This window comes from Triturus cristatus, chromosome 2_2, assembly GCF_964204655.1.
Source record: "Triturus cristatus chromosome 2_2, aTriCri1.1, whole genome shotgun sequence".
Taxonomy (NCBI): domain Eukaryota; kingdom Metazoa; phylum Chordata; class Amphibia; order Caudata; family Salamandridae; genus Triturus; species Triturus cristatus.
Genome location: NC_140582.1, coordinates 855,811,358 through 855,828,039, shown reverse-complemented (window position 1 = coordinate 855,828,039; position 16,682 = coordinate 855,811,358). Strand labels below are relative to the sequence as shown.

The 16,682-nt window shown below is 52.2% G+C and overlaps 1 protein-coding gene across 1 annotated transcript in view; it reads right to left on the bottom strand.

Moving 5' to 3' along the window:
- Positions 1-16,682, bottom strand: part of PDS5A (PDS5 cohesin associated factor A) — a 1,513,477-nt gene that overhangs the window by 159,305 nt on the left and 1,337,490 nt on the right. The gene's annotated exons all lie outside the window — the stretch shown is intronic.

Here is a 16,682-nt window from a genome sequence, read left to right as displayed (position 1 = left end):
AGTAATGCTGCCATTTCTGCAGTCAGCGAGGCAGTATTTTCTCGTTTTTTTAATAAACTATTTTATTGGCATATTGCGATATGTAAATATATTGAACCTATGCAGAGTATAATATGCTATTTATTATCATTGTTGAATGTGGGAGGAGCCATGACGCATGAAAGGCTGAAGCCTCGAGTGGACCATGATTCCCTTCCACTAGCAATGGTAATAAATAGCATATTATACTCCGAGCATCTACATATATAGCTCATGCCATGGCATTGTTTTATGTTTATTTGTTTTAAAAAAGATATTTAACCAACACCAGGAAGCAATTTAGGTAAATTTGTACAATAAGGTAAAGCAGCTTTACAGATACCACCTCACTATTAGGAGACTACTTTCAAATTATTACATGCAATCTGTGAGGCAGTAATCTGTTTCTCACGGGTCACTTTTTCTGCACTGTGGTAATACACTCCAATTTGACATTTGCACTGTGGTACTAACTGTGTTTTTCAGTACAGTTCCTCTAATCAACATGTTTTCCTGGGCCACATTTATTTTCACTGCCAGACACACGCATACGAACAAGTTACTTACCTTCGGTAACAATATATCTGTAAGAAACATTAGTTAGTTAGATTCCTCACCTTAGAATATCCCCAGGCGTCAGGCTGGATCCGGAAAGATTTTAGTCAGCAATACCCTTGCTGTCGCTAGGCGTCGTCTGCGGCTCCACGTCCGTCGTCGGTGTCGTGATGACGTCGGAGTACTTAGACGCCGCCCACGCGCGCTGACGTCAGTTCTTGTACATAGCTTTCGGCGCCCAGAACGCAGAGCCATGCAAGAGACCGACACTGGTGCCAAAAAATTCTAGGGCCCTGAAAGGGATAGCCTCAAATCTAGATATCGGTTCGCAGAACGGGGAGGATGGGTGGGTCGGTGAGGAATCTAACTAACTAATGTTTCTTACAGATACATCGTTACCGAAGGTAAGTAACTTGTTCATCTGAAAGAAACACGTTAGTTAGATTCCTCACCTTAGAATAGATACCCAAGCAATACCATCCCCGGTGGTGGGTCTGCGAACCAAGATCACACCAAAAAGTCCTGGAGGACAGAACGGCCAAAGAAGTCGCCTCTCCGAACTTGGCTATCCAGGTAATAATGTTTAGCAAACGTGTGCAGCGAGGCCCACGTTGCTGCCTGACAGATGTCCTGCATGGGGACTCCCCGGCCCAGGGCAGTTGTCGCCGCTGTAGCCCGAGTGGAATGGGCCCTCAGCCCTACAGGAGGTTCCTTTTTAGCCAAGGAATAACAAGCTTTGATACACAAAACGACCCACCGAGAGATGGTCCGCTTGTGCACCGCCCGTCCCTTCTCAGCGCCCACGTAGCCAACAAAGAGTTGGTCGTCCATCCGGAACTGCTTGGTGCGGTCCAAATAAAAGGACAGCACCCGTTTTGGGTCCAGACGGTGGAGCCTCTCCCTCTTTCGAAGGATGCAGAAAAAAGGTGGGCAACGTAACAGACTGCCCGATGTGAAAGGCAGTTACCACCTTAGGGAGAAAGGAAGGACGAGTCCCGAGAACAACTTTGTCCGGATAGACAGAAAGAAAAGGAGGCTTAGAAGAGAGAGCCTCGAGCTCACTCACCCTTCTAGCAGAGGTGATGGCTACCAGGAAAGCAGTCTTAACCGTCAAGAGACGAAGGGGACAATTATGAAGTGGCTCAAAGGGAGCGCACATCAGAAACGTCAAGATCAGATTCAAATCGCACTGAGGCATTACGAAAGGGACAGGAGGAAACATGTGAGTAATGCCCTTAAAGAAGCGAGAAACAACAGGGGATTTGAAAAGAGAAGGCTGATCAGGAAGCCGCAAGAAAGCAGAAATAGCAGAGATAACCTTTTAGGGTGCCCATAGCAGAGCCTTGCTGGCCCAAAGAAAGAATTAAGAGGAGAACCTCAGAAAGAGGGGCGGAAAGGGGATCCACAGCCTTTGCTGTGCACCATGCCACAAATTTGTTCCACCTGCAGGCGTATACCGATTTTGTGGAGGGACGCCTGGCTGCCAGAATCACATCAGAGACTTCAGGAGGCAAGTCAAATGGCATCAACTGTCGCCGCTCAATCTCCACGCATGGAGGTGGAGACTGGACAGGTTCGGGTGGAGGACCGTCCCCTGCTGCTGCGACAGAAGGTCCTCCTGAAGAGGCAGTCGTATCGGGGGATCGATTGACAGACAGAGTAATTTGGAAAACCAGTACCTTCATGCCCAATCCGGAGCCACTAAGATGACTTGGGCCCGGTCGCGCCTGATCTTCTTCAGCACTCTGGGCAGAAGTGGTATAGGCGGAAAATCGTACAACAGACCGCGACGAAAGGTGTCCCCGAGCGAGTGCCGCCTTGGAAACTCCAACGCGCAGAACTGCGGACATTGCGCGTTCTCTTCGGTGGCGAATAGATCTAACCAAGGATCTCCCCACTGCCGAAAGAGGCCTTGCGCAAACGTCCGAGTTTAGACGCCATTCGTGATCCATCATGCACCGGCGGGCTAAGTTCGTCTGCTCTGGCGTTTAGAGAGCCCGCCAGATGTTGAACCACCAGGGTGATGCCCTGATGTTCCAGCCATGTCCAGAGGCGCAGAGCCTCCTGACAAAGGGTGCACGACCCCACCCCGCCCTGTTTGTTGCAATACCACATGGCTGTGGTGTTGTCCGTGAACACCTGCACCACACTTCCCCGGACAGAGGGAAGGAATGCTTTCAGTGCAAGTCGGATCGCCCTCAGCTCCAGAAGGTTGACATGGAGCCGGGACTCCGCCAGAGACCAGAGGCCTCTGATCTCCGCCTCTCCCATGTGGCCCCCCATCCCAGGAGGGACGCATCCGTCACCACTACGTGCTCCGGTTGTGGTAGGGAGAGGGATCTGCCGCTGACCCAATCGCGGTCCGTAAGCCACCGCTGCAACTGTCTTGCAGTGCCCTCCGAGATCAGGACGTGGTCGGACACGTTGCCCAGATGCTGGGCCCACTGAAACTTCAGGTCCCACTGCAGAGCCCGCATCCGCCATCTGGCATGATGCACCAACAGGATGCAGGAGGCCATCAGACCCAGAAGCCGCAGCACCAACCTGACCGAAACGCAGGATAGAGGCCGAAAGATTGGAATCAGAGTCTGAATATACCAGACCCGCTGTTCCGGTGGATAAGCCCGGAACTGCGCAGAGACCAGAACCGTTCCGATAAAGAGGAGCTTCTGGGAGGGACTCAGATGCGACTTCGGCACATTGATGGAGAACCCAAATGCTGGAGGTCGGCCATAGTCTGGAGGTGGGAGACGACTGCCTGGGGCGAGCCCGCCTTCAACAACCAGTCATCAAGATAGGGGAAGACTGGAACCCCCAATCTGCGCAGATGAGCTGCGACCCCCGCCATCACTTTCGTGAACACCCGAGGGGCACTGGTGAGGCCAAAGTGGAGCACGGTAAACTGAAAATGCTCCTGGCCCACCGTGAACAGCAGGTAACGCCGGTGGGCCGGCAGGACGGGGATGTGGAAATAAGCGTCCTGCAAGTCCAACGCTACCATCCAGTCTCCAGGGTCTAGGGCAGCCAGAACCTGAGCTAAGGTGAGCATCTTGAACTTCTCCTTGCGGAGGAAGGCGTTGACGCTCCTGAGGTCCAAGATAGGGCGTAGGTCCCCTTTGCCCTTCGTGGGAACCAGAAAGTAGTGGGAATAACAACCATGACCTACTTCTGGACCAGGAACGCGTTCGATGGCCCCCTTGGCCAAGAGGGCCGTAACTTCCTCCTGTAGAAGTTTCAAGTGATCCCCCGACATGCGGTAGTACTGCGGTGGCATGGCTGGAGGGGGTCGCCTCGAAGGGGAGGGAGTAGCCTCTTCGGACGATTTGCAGCACCTACCTGTCCGACGTGATGGAACGCCAGTGGAGCAGGTAATAGCGAACTCTGCCTCCCACTGGTGTGGAATAGGCCTGAAAGCGCGGACTAGGAGGGCTTTGAGGCGGATGCTGCCGGGGTGGATGTGGACTGACCGGCACGTTATCCCCCTGTACAGCCTCGGCGGAATCCACGTCCGTGACCGCGTGGAGGTTGGTTCTGCGGCCTATGGCTAGGCAGACGTGAGGGGGCGCCCCTTCCTTGGCCACGAAAGGGGCGAAAATCAGAAGTTTGCGGGCGCGGGGCCGAAGGACTTGGCCGTAGCCCGGGAGTCCTTAAAGCGCTCCAGCGCACTATCCGCCTCGTCGCCAAAGAGGCGACTGCCATCAAAGAGCATGTCCATGAGGGTGCTCTGGACATCCCCTGAGAAGCTCGTGGACCGCAGCCAGGCGTAGCGGTGGAGCGCCACCGTGGTCGACATCACCCTTCCTAGCGAGTCCGTAGTGTCCAGTCCACATCTGATAGCGTGCCGCGCTGCCTCCCGCCCATCGGCAAGAGCCTGGGCGAGCCGTGTCCGGGCCTCCTCCGAACACTGGGGCAGCACGTCCTCCACCGTATCCCACAGAGAGTGGGAGTAACGGTCCAAGAGACAAGCGGTCCCAAACTAAGGGAGGAGAACAGCTTCTTCCCAAACTGTTCAAGTCTCTTGGATTCCCGACCCGGGGGAGCGGATGGGAAGGAGGTCTGGGAAGTAGAGGCCTGGATGACCAGGCTCTCCGGCGTGGGGTGTTGGGACAGAAAACTGAGGTCGCTCGGTGCAGGGCGGTGGCGCCGGGGCACGTTCCGGTCCACAGGAGGAACTGTGGAGGGCTTGGACCAGGTGCCCTTCAGAACGTCACTGAGTGCCTCATTGAACTGCAGCAGAGGCTCCGAGGAGCTTGCTGACGGTTGAAGCACTTCTGTGAGGAGATTCGTCTTCACGTCCTCAGCAGGCAGCTCCAGCCCATGGGCTTTGGCCGCCTTGCGCAGCACCACAGAAAATGCAGCACCTTCCTCCGAAGCCACTGTCGGAGGAGAGATGAAGCAAGTGTCAGGGGAGGTATCAAGACCACTGGCATCCCCCAGCTCATCTGCCCAGTCCTGTGATAACTGGCCCTGTAGGGCCAGAGGGTCCTCAGACCCCTCCCAGTCGTCACCATCATCCGATTCCTGGTAGACAGGTGGAATGATCGGAGTCAGGCGGAAGATGAAATTGCTACCCATCGGCATCGGACGCGGCGCCGCTCCGACGACGGGCCCGGACTGAACCTGGGAACGGCGTCGTCCGAAGGTGGCGCCGGGGGTGGTACCGGACTCGGCGTCGGCAGAGGGGTAGTCAGGTCGACAGATGCCGGAGCCGCTGGCTTGCTAGGCCTCCCAATTGAGTCCGCGGGGCCCGAAGGCGTGCCGGCAGGTGTCGACGGCAGAGCCAGGCCCCTCATGGTCGAGAGGAAGGCACTGACCTCCGCCGGAGTCGCGTCGGTCCCAAGAACCGGCGGGTATGGGGACGGACGCGACTTCTGTGGCTCCGACGGAGCCGCGTGGGTGGTACCACCCGAACCCACAGCCGAGTCGCGCGACCGGCGAGGGGAGTCCGAAGAGCGATGTCACCTCTTGGACTTCTTACTATGCTTCAACTTACCCGAAGACTTGGAACCAGACGAGTGGTGGTGATGACTGCGGCTCCGCGACCGGTCCCTCAACTGCCTCCTCGACCGTGAGCGACGCGGAGCCGACTGCCGCAACTCCAGTAGCTTGCAGGACCGCTCCTGCCTAGCCTTCGAAGTTAGGGCCCGGCAGTCGAGGCACGACGCGGAATCGTGGTTGGTCCCAAGGCAGTAGAGGCACCGGCGGTGGTGGTCCGTAACCGACATTAGTCGGCTCCAGGAGTCACAGGGTTTGAAACCAGGCATCGTACCGGCACCAGAGTCGAATCGACAGAATAGACCAAAAGAGTCAAAAAGTTTAGTCAAAAAATGACTAAAAGGGTATGCTCTTCCCAGATCGGCGCTGTCTGGCGCAGAAAAAAGAAGAACTGACATCAGCGCGTGAGGGCGGCGTCTAAGTACTCTGACGACATCATCCCGGCGCACGACGCAGACGACGGACGCGGAGCCGTAGGCGACGCCTAGCAAAGCGCAAGGGTATTGCTGACGAAAATCTTTCCGGATCCAGCCTAAAGCCTGGGGATATTCTAAGGTGAGGAATCTAACTAACGTGTTTCTTCCAGATATACATATATATATGTTTATATCTATATGAAGACGTTACTTACCTTCTGTAATGCTTTTTCTGGTGGATACTATATCTACCTGCATATTCCTCACCTTTTGAATATCCCAGACACCAGTCTGGATTTGGAAACGTTTCTCCAATAGCTCCCTCACATCAGTAGGGGGTGCCAAATCCAAGTTGGCCTATGCAGCACCGGGTGATGTCACTGGAGTCTTAAAGCGCCATCATCAGTGTGCTGATGTCAGTTATCCAATTTTTATTGCGTCCTCAAGGCTAATGGATGATACCAACTCAACTAAGGTGCAGTTCTCAATATTTTCTACACAGGTACGTTATGACATATCAAGCAGATGTATATATCATATGTACAGTCATAACTGCAAATTGTAAAGAACTATTGGTACAAAAAACCATGTGATGGGGAGGAGGGTGGGTCAGTGAGGAATCTGCAGGTAAATACTGTATACAACAGAAAAAGCATTACAGAAGGAAAGTAACTTATTGTTCTGATGGATACAACTACCTGCAGATTTGCCAACTTTCGAATTGATCCTCCAAGCAGTACCACACCTAGAGGAGGTAGCATGCCTTGCTAGTCCAAGAAGTCCTGAAGAACTGAGTGGGAGAATTGATCATCCAATCTCATTTTGGAACCGATGTGATAGCACTGTCACTGACTAAGTCATGAGTGATGTAATATGTGAGGTCTTAAGCAGTGCATTGCAGGGGCGTAAGTTATAGTTAGCTCAGGTAACGATAACTGCTGAATTTCACTGGTTTTGTACAAGTGAAACCTGAGCCTAACTATAAGGTGCTTGTAACCATTGTTTTTTTCAGTGCATACATATATATGTATGTTGGGCATGGATGTTTGAAATGTGTGTTTTTCATCCAAGAAATTGAAGTCACAAGAGCTGCTGTGACTCCAAACTTGGTCCACAATGACCCAGCACCTCAGATTGCTGTCTGCACAGCGGGTGAGAAGTGCTAGTTGAGTGCAGTGTCGAGTAGAGAGAGTTTAATATAGGGAAAATATCTACAATCACCGCTTGCTTCTGGGGAGGACGGTGGATGCATGTGAATTTACAGAATTAAGTGCTACAAACAGATGGCAAACAGAAGGTTATGGGGTAACTTTTTTCTGTTTTTAGCATGTGTAGCTGTAGATAAAGATATTCTGCATAGGAGGCCCCACAAATTGTGCGAGGACCACATTAGGGTTCCAAACAGGTGCTGGGGGCACCTTTGGATGTATTGCACTTTTTAGACCCTTCCATAAAAGCCTTAATGACTGGAATTTTGAACAGCAAGACCTTGCCTACACTTTAATACCCTTAACGTAACTGTAGTTTCAGTGGACCTGCAGCACAAGTTACTACTTGTGTAACGATATATCTGTAAGAGACATTAGTTAGTGATGGATTCCTTACCTTAGAATAATCCCCAGGTGTCAGACTGGATCTGGAAAGTTTTGCTAGCAGTAACCCTGCGTGTCAGTAGGTGGCATCCTGCGGCTCCGTGACCGTCGCTGGAGCCGTAAGCGCCAAGATTACGTCACGGAGACTACTTGGGCGCCACCCATGCGTGCGGACGTCAGTTCTGTACATGACTTTCCGCACCAGGAACTCATGCAAGAAACTGACCACTGGTGCCAAGAAACTGGGGCCCTGAAAGAGATGACCTTAACCCTAGAAATCAGGTCGCAGAACGGGGAGGATGGGTGGGGCGGTAAGGAATCTATCACTAACTAAAGTCTCTTACAGATCTATCGTTACACAAGTAGTAACGTGTGCATCTGAAAGAGACATGTTAGTGATAGATTCCTTACCTTAGAATAGATACCCCAGCAATACCAACCCCGGTGGTGGGTCTGCTAACAAGAATAAACCAGAAAGTCACAGTGAACAGAACGGCCAAAGAAGCCGTGTCTCCGGACCAGACTGTCAAGGCAGTAGTGCTTGGTAAACGTGTGCAGCGAAGCCCACGTAGCTGCCTGACAAATGTCCTGCAAGGTGACGCCGCGTTCCAAGGTAGCAGTGGCTGCAGTTGCCCTGGTCGAATGGGCACGCAGCCCCACAGCAGGCTCCTTCTTAGCCAACGAGTAACGGGCCTTGATGCACAGAACAACCCACTGCGAGATGGTCCGTTTGTGCACAGCCCGACCTTTTTTGATGCCCACGTAGCCAACAAAGAGCTGGTTATCCACCCGAAACTGGCGTGTGCGCTGCAGGTAGAACCACAGTGCACGTTTTGGATCCAGACGGTGGAGCCTCTCTTCCTCTTTTGAAGGATGCGGAAAGAAGGTGGGCAAAGTGATAGTCTGCCCGATGTGGAAGGGCGTGACATCCTTTGGCAGGAAAGAAGGACGGGTCCTTAAAACCACCTTGTCCGGATGAACAGAAAGGAAAGGAGGTTTGGAAGAAGGAGCCTGGAGCTCACTCACTCTTCTGGCAGAGGTGATAGCTACCAGGAAGGCCATCTTGAGAGTGAGAAGACGCAAAGGACAGGTATGAAGGGGCTCGGAGGGAGCGCACATCAGATATGTCAAGACAAGGTTTAAGTCCCATTGAGGCATTATGAACGCCACGGGAGGAAACGTGTGCGTAATGCCTTTCAGGAAACGGCTAACAACCGGGGACTTAAACAGAGAAGGCTGATCCGCAAGCCGTTAAAAAGGCAGAGATGGCCGAAAGATAACCTTTGATAGTGCCCAGAGCAGAGCCCTGCTGGGCCAAAGAAAGAAGGAACAGAAGGACCTCAGAAAGAGAGGCAGAAAGGGGATCCACAGCCTTAGCTGCACACCATGGCACAAACTTGTTCCACCTGCAGGCGTATACCATCTTAGTGGAGGGACGCCTGGCTGCCGGAATGACATCACAGACTTTGGGAGGAAGATCGAAAGCTGTTAACTGCCGCCGCTCAATCTCCACGCATGGAGGTGGAGGCTGGACAGGTTCGGGTGGAGGACCGTCCCCTGCTGCTGCGACAGAAGATCCTCCCGAAGAGGCAGTCGCATCGGGAGGGTCGATCGCCATGCTGAGTAGGTCGGGATACCAGAATCTTCGTGCCCAATCCGGAGCAATAAGGATGACTTGGGCCCGGTCGCACTGAATCTTCTTCAGCACTCTGGGCAGAAGTGGTATAGGCGGTAAGTCGTACAATAGACCTCAACTCACGATGAAAAGCGTCGCCGAGCGAGTGCCGCCTTGGAAATTCCAACGTGCAGAATTGGTGACATTGCGCGTTCTCTTTGGTGGCAAATAGATCTAACCAAGGCTCTCCCCACTGCTGAAAGAGACCTTGCACCATGTCTGAGTTCAGATGCCATTCGTGATCCATCAAGCACCGATGGCTGAGTTCGTCCACCCTGGAGTTCAGAGAACCTGCCAGGTGTTGAACCACCAAGGTAATGCCTTGATGTTCCAGCCATGTCCAGTAGCGCAGAGCCTCCTGACATAGGGTCCAGGACCCCACCCGCCCTGTTTGTTGCAATATCACATGGCGGTGGTGTTGTCCGTGAACACCTGCACCACATCTTCCCCGGACAGAGGGAAGGAATGACTTCAGTGCAAGTTGGATCGCCCGAAGCTCCAACAGATTGATATAGAGCCGGGAGTCCGCCGGAGACCAGAGGCCTCTGATCTTCGTCTCTCCCAAGTGGCCACCCCATCCCAGGAGGGACGCATCCGTCACCACTGTGTGCTCCGGTTGGGGAAGGGAGAGGGATCAGCCACTGAACCAATCGCGATTCGTGAGCCACCACCGCAGTAGTCGTGCAGTGCCCTCTGAGATCTGGACATGATCGGACAGGTTGCCCTGATGCTGCGCCCACTGGACATTCAGGCCCCACTGCAGAGCCCGCATATGCCATCTGGCATGTGTCACCAGCAGGATGCAGGAGGCCATCAGGCCCAGAAGCCGGAGGGTCATCCTGACAAACCGGGAACAGAGGCTGAAAGATCGGAATCATAGCCTGAATATCCCAGACTCACTGCTTGGGAGGATAAACCCGAAACAGCGTCGAATCCAGAACCGCTCCGATGAAGAGGAACTTCTGAGAGGGACTCGGATGCGACTTTGGCACGTTGATGGAGAACCCCAGCAAATGCAGGAGGTCGGCCATAGTCTGAAGGTGGTTGACGACTGCCTGGGGTGAATCCGCCTTTAACAACCAGTCGTAGAGGTAGGGGGAAGACTGACACCCCTGGCCTGCGCAGATGAGCTGCAACCACCGCCATCATTTTCTTAAACACCCAAGGGGCGCTGGTAAGGCCAAAGGGGAGCACGGCAAACTGAAAATGCTCCTGGCCTACCGTGAACCGCAGGTAACGCAGGTGGGCTGGCAAGACGGGGATGTGAAAATATGCGTCCTGCAAGTCCAACGCTACCATCCAGTCTCCAGGGTCGAGGGCAGCCAGGACCTGAGCCAGAGTCAGTATTTTGAACTTCTCCTTCCAGAGGAAGCGATTGACGTTCCGAAGGTCCAAGATGGGCCGCAGGGCCCCTTTGTCCTTCTTGGGGACCAGAAAGTAGTGGGAATAACAACCACTCCCTACTTCCAGCCTAGGAACGCACTCGATGGCCCCCTTGGCCAAGAGGGCCGTGACTTCCTGCTGGAAGAAATATAGATCCTGCGTCAACAGTCCAATGCATCCACTGCTGTGATGCTCTTTTTATAATAGATGTAATCATCTCTTCACTGTTGACGCAGGATTTATATTTCATTTTCTTCTTCTTTTTCCAATTGTAGCACTACGGTTGTTAGAACAAGTGATTTTTTTCGTACGCATTTGATGTTATTCGTTTATATGTTTTTTGTGAAATATTTATTGCTTATCAAACTCGCAGGGTGGGTTTCTGTTAATTAAGGTTTGTTTTTGGGTTAGCCAGGTGTCTGGGGAGGGCATTATGGGATTTGTAGTTTACGTTAGGTCATCCAGTATAGCTTCAGGTGTTATGGGTTATGAGGCTTGGTCTGAGAGGACTCGCATCTGATTGGATATACGCGGGGGAGGTTTCAGCTTTATAATTCAACGGTTGACCTCTAATAAAGATGGATAACATAATCAGGAAGAGAGAGGAGTATGAAGAGGTTAGGCGGCAGACAGAGACTCGCATTAGGTATGTAAGATAAATCTAACAATCATGGGAGACCAGCTTAGTTGCCTTAAGTGAGGGTGGATTTTGAGTTGAATTGGGAGATTAAATAATGTCATTAGTTTTCAGGGTTGCACAATATGTTGGTTTAATTCTTTTTGAGTAGCAAACGTTGCAGTCAGGAGAGAGAGAGGGAGGGACAGGGATGTGTTTGGTTTTGGGAGCACTTGGTTTCAATACATTAGAGATAGAAGGTGAGGGGGAACGAGGGTAGATGGAACCACACAGGAACGTTTTGTTTGGTTTTATATTGTTTGTTAGCAGTGAATGGATAGCTGAGATGTGCCTTTTTGTTACAGAGACCCCTGATGAAGAGCCCGTGAGGCTCGAAATGCATTGGGCATAAGTAATGGGTCATCTTTGCTGCAAGATATCATCTTGATCTTTGTTTTAACGTGTTACTGCGAAATGCCTATGAGCACTCAGTGGACATATGAAAAAATGAAATAAAGAAACAGGATTGGATCTCGCTGTCTCTGCAGTGATTTATGAAGTTCGGAAGAGCAATGGAATAACGCATTGAATAATGTTTAAGTTTAAGATGGTTCTAATATTCAGAAAATGGATAATTTTACAACAAGTGTTTAACATGAGGGAAGGTTCCCACAGAGCTGTGCGACAAAAGGGTGCGCTAGTTTGTCCCCTATTTTTTCTGCTTCAGCATAACTGTGACCAGGGGCGGTTCACAGTAATTGTCTGCACGCACTTCTAAATGTGAATTGTTTGGATAAATGGCAACAAAAGAACAAAAACAAGGGAAGGTGTGCATTCCTACCAAGTACTTGTATTCGCCGAAGCTGGATCCGCCAGCGGCCCCACAGGATGTGGACACGGGACCGCGGGGCTCGAAGGCACACCGGCGGGAGCCCGAGGCCTAAAAAGGCGGTCCAAGGTAGCAAGAAATTCTTGCTCCTGTTCGGGAGTCGCTGATTGACCCGGGTAACGCTGGTAGGCCGCGGGACTCCCAGGCTTCAAAGGAGTCTCAGGGGCAGAACCCCTGTCCCTCTCGTCCGCATCTGAGGATAGATCTGTAAGAGACATTAGTTAGTGATAGATTCCTTACCTTTGAATAACCCCAGGTGTCAGACTGGATATGGAAAGTTTTCGTCAGCAGTAACCCTGCGCGTCGGTAGGTGTCATCGTGCGGCTCCACATACCTCGCTGGCGTCGTAGCCGCCGAAAGGACTTCATCGGAGCTACTTAGACGCGACTACGCGCGCTGACGTCAGTTCTGTGCACAACTTTTCCGCGCCAGGAGGGCAGAGCCATGCCAGAGACCGACTACTGGTGCAATAGAACTAGGGCCCTAAAAGGGATGACCTGAACCCTAGAGACCAGTTCGCAGAGGATGGGCGGGCAGTAAGGAATCTATCACTAACTAATGTCTCTTACAGATATATCCTTAGACAAGTAAGTAACTTGTGCATCTGAAAGAGACACGATAGTGATAGATTCTTTACTTTAGAATACATACCAAAGCAATACCAACCCCGGTGGTGGGTCTGCGAAGTGAGATTACACCAGAAAGAACCGAACGGCCAAAGAAGCCGTCTCTCCGGACCCGACTGTCAAGGCAATAGTGCTTAGTGAAAGTATGCAACGAGCCCCAAATGGCCGCCTGACAGATGTCTTGCAGGGGGACACCGCGCCCCAATGCCGTAGTAGCTGCTGTCGCCCTGATAGAAAGGGCGTGCAGGCCAACCGGAGGTTCCTTTTCAGCCACAGAGTAACAGGCTTTAATGCACAAGACAACCCATCTGGAGATAGTTCGCTTGTGCACAGCCCAGCCTTTCTTGGGGCCCACATAGCCAACAAAAAGCTGGTCATCCACCCAGAACTGTTATGTGCGGTTGAGAGGGAACAAAAGCGCACATTTTGGGGCCAGACGGTGGAGCCTCTCCTCTTCTCTTCAAGGGTGCGGAGGTGGAAAGAAAGTGGGCAGAGTGACAGTTTGCTCGAGATGAAAGGCAGAGACTACTTTTGGTACAAAGGAGGGATGCGGTCGAAGCACAACCATGTCATGATGAATCGCCAGGAAAGGAGGTTTGAAGAAAAGAGCCTGGAGCTCACTCACCCGCCGAGCGGAGGTGATGGCCACCAGGAAGACAGTTTTCAAAGGTAATAACCGCAAAGGACAGTTATGAAGAGGCTCAAAGGGAGCGCACATCAAGTATGTGAGAACCAGTTTCAAGTCCCACTGAGGCATCACAAAGGGAATAGGAGGGAAAAGGTGGGTAAGGCCTTTGAGAAATCTATTGACAACTGGGGACATGAAAAGAGAGGGCTGATCAGGCAGCCTAAGAAAGGCTGAAAGAGCAGAAAGGTAGCCCTTGATAGTGCCCAGAGCAGAGCCCTGCTGGGCCAAAGAGAGAAGGAACAATAGGACCTCAGAAAGAGGGGCATAAAGAGGATCTACAGCTTTCGCTGTGCACCATGACACAAAATATTTCCACTGACAGGCGTATACCGTTTTAGTGGAGGGACTCCTGACTGCCAGAATTACATTACAGACTTCAGGAGGCAAGTCAAATGGAATCAGCTGTCGACACTCAATCTCCACGCAATGAGGTGGAGGCTGGACAGGTTCAAGTTGAAGACTGTCCCCTGTTGATACGACAGGAGATCCTCCCAAAGAGGCAGTCGGACCGGGGGATCCACGCTCATACTGAGTAGCATGGGATACCAAACTCTTCGAGCCCAGTCCGGTGCCACAAGAATGACTTGGGCCTGGTCGCGTCTGATCTTCTTCAGCACTCTGGGCAGAAGTGGTATAGGCGGAGAGGCGTACAACAGACCGCAACTCCACTTGCGACGAAAAGCGTCTCCGAGCGAGTGCCGCCTTGGAAATTCCAACGCGCAGAACTGCTGACATTGAGCGTTCTCTTTGGTGGCGAATAGATCTAACCAAGGTTCTCCCCATTGCTGAAAGAGACCTTGTGCCACCTCTGAGTGAAGACGCCATTCGTGATCCAACATTCACCTGCAGCTGAGTTTGTCCACCCTGGCGTTCAGGGTACCTGCCAGGTGTTGAACACACCAAGGAAATGCCTTGACGTTCCAGCCACGTCCTGAGACATAGAGCCTACTGACATAGGGTCCACAGCCCCGCCCCGCCCTGCTTGTTGCAGTACCACTTGGCGGTGGTGTTGTCCGTGAACACCTGCACTACTCTCCCCTTGACAGAGGGAAGGAATGCTTTCAGTGCAAGTAGGATCGCTCTGAGCTCCAAAAGGTTGATATGGAGCTTGGACTCCGCCGGAGACCAGAGTCCTCTGATCTCTGCCTCTCCCATGTGGCCGCCCCATCCCAGGAGGGACGCGTCCGTCACTACTGTGTGCTCCGGGTAAGGAAGGGAGAGGGATCTGCCGCTGACCCAACGCTGGTTCGTGAGCCACCACTGCAAGTCTTGTGCAGTGCCCTTCCAGATCTTGACGTAGTGGGACAGGTTTCCCCGATGCTGCGTCCACTGGAACTTCAGGTCCCACTGCAGAGCCCGCATATGCCATCTGGCATGATAGATCAGCAGGATGCAGGAGGTCATGAGGCCCAGCAGCCTCAGTGTCTTCCTGACCAAAACCCAGGACCAGGGTCGAAAGATCGGAATCATAACCTGAATGTCCAGGACTCACTGTTTGGAAGGATAAACCCGAAACTGCGCCGTATCCAGAACCGCTGCGATGAAGAGGACCTTCTGAGAGGGAATCAGGTGCGACTTCGGCACGTTGATGGAAAACCCCTGCAAATGCAGGAGGTCGGCCGTAGTCTGGAGGTGGAAGACAACTGCCTGGAGCAAGCCTGGCTTTAACAGCCAGTCGTCGAGATAGGGGGAAGACTGAAACCCCTGATCTGCGCAGATGAGCTGCGACCACCGCCATCACTTTCGTGAACACCCGAGGGGCGCTAGTAAGGACGAAAGGGAGCACGGTGAACTGAAAGTGCTCGAGGCCCACCGTGAACTGGCGGGATGGGGATATGAAAATAAGCATCCTGCAAGTCCAACACTACCAGCCAGTCTTGCGGGTCTAGGCCAGACAAGACCTGAGCAAGCGTGAGCATCTTGAACTTCTCCTTTCGGAGGAAGCGATGACGTTCCGGAGGTCTAAGATCGCAGACCTTTGTCCTTATTTGGAACCAAGAAGTAGTGGGAGTAACAACCGCGACCTACTTCTGGCGTCGGAACGCGCTCGATGGCCCCCTTGGCCAAGAGGGCCGCAACTTCCTGCTGGAGAAGTACCAAGTGATTCCCCGACATGCGGTGGTACTGAGGTGGCATGGCTGGAGGGTAGACTCGAAGGGGAGGGTGTAGCCCCTTCGGACTATTTGCAGAACCCACTTGTGCAAAGTGATGGTGCGCCAATGGGAGAGGTGATGGCGAATTCTGGCGTCCGGTGCGTCTGAAACACTGGATTAGGACGGTTTTCAGGCGGCAACGGCAGGAGCGGTGGTGGATTGACCTGCTCGCTGTCCTCGGGACCCACCATGTCGGGTTCCACGTCTGCGCTACGCTGAGACTGCGGCTCCGCAGGACTGCGCGACTGAAAGGAACGCGATTTGGTGCCTCGACCCGGACCTCAAAAGGAGCGAAAAGCGGACCCCGAGGGAGTGCGCATTGTGGCGAGGCCCAAGGACTGGGCCATAGCCCGAGAGTCCTTAAAGCGTTCAAGGGTGCTATCCGCCTGGTCACCAAAGAGGCTTGTGCCATCAAAGGGCATGTCCAACCAAGTGCTCTGTACATCCCCGTAGAAGCCAGTTGTTCTGAGCCAAGCGTAACGTCGGAGCACAACCGTTGAGGAAAGTGCCCTGCTGAGTGAATCTTTTTAAAAAACATTTTTTATAACAAACAACAGTGTCTCAACTGGAAGTCATTTAAAAATTATATGACAATTTCAAAATTTAGTCATATAAATAACATAAAAAGGGAGGGGGGGAGAAAGGAAGGGAGACCACAAGGAAAGAAGTAAGGTTGTGTATTTTGTAAGTAGTTATAACAGCACTACAGTAAAAATCAAAGTACATATGACCATACACTCAAGTGAGCACTGGGTGTGCTAGTGATGGTGAACGGTGCAGTGACACAAAGGTGAAAGACAGCGTGAACGGCGACGAATGATAAATAAAACAATGTGATCAAAGAGAACAAAATATTATATACAGTGCGGTTGCTGAACAATGATTAAATTGACCACAACAATGCCAGGGTTCTTTGCTGGGAAGGGTCGACAGCGTTTCAGCCTGATAGATTCCAGGCCATCATCAGGACAATGGTAATAAATTAGGGGAGTGCTGTATAGAAGGAAGGGGAGAAAAGTCAGAGAGGCCCAAAGGTGTAGAGGAGAATTAAAAGTATAGTCAGACTGTGATCAGTT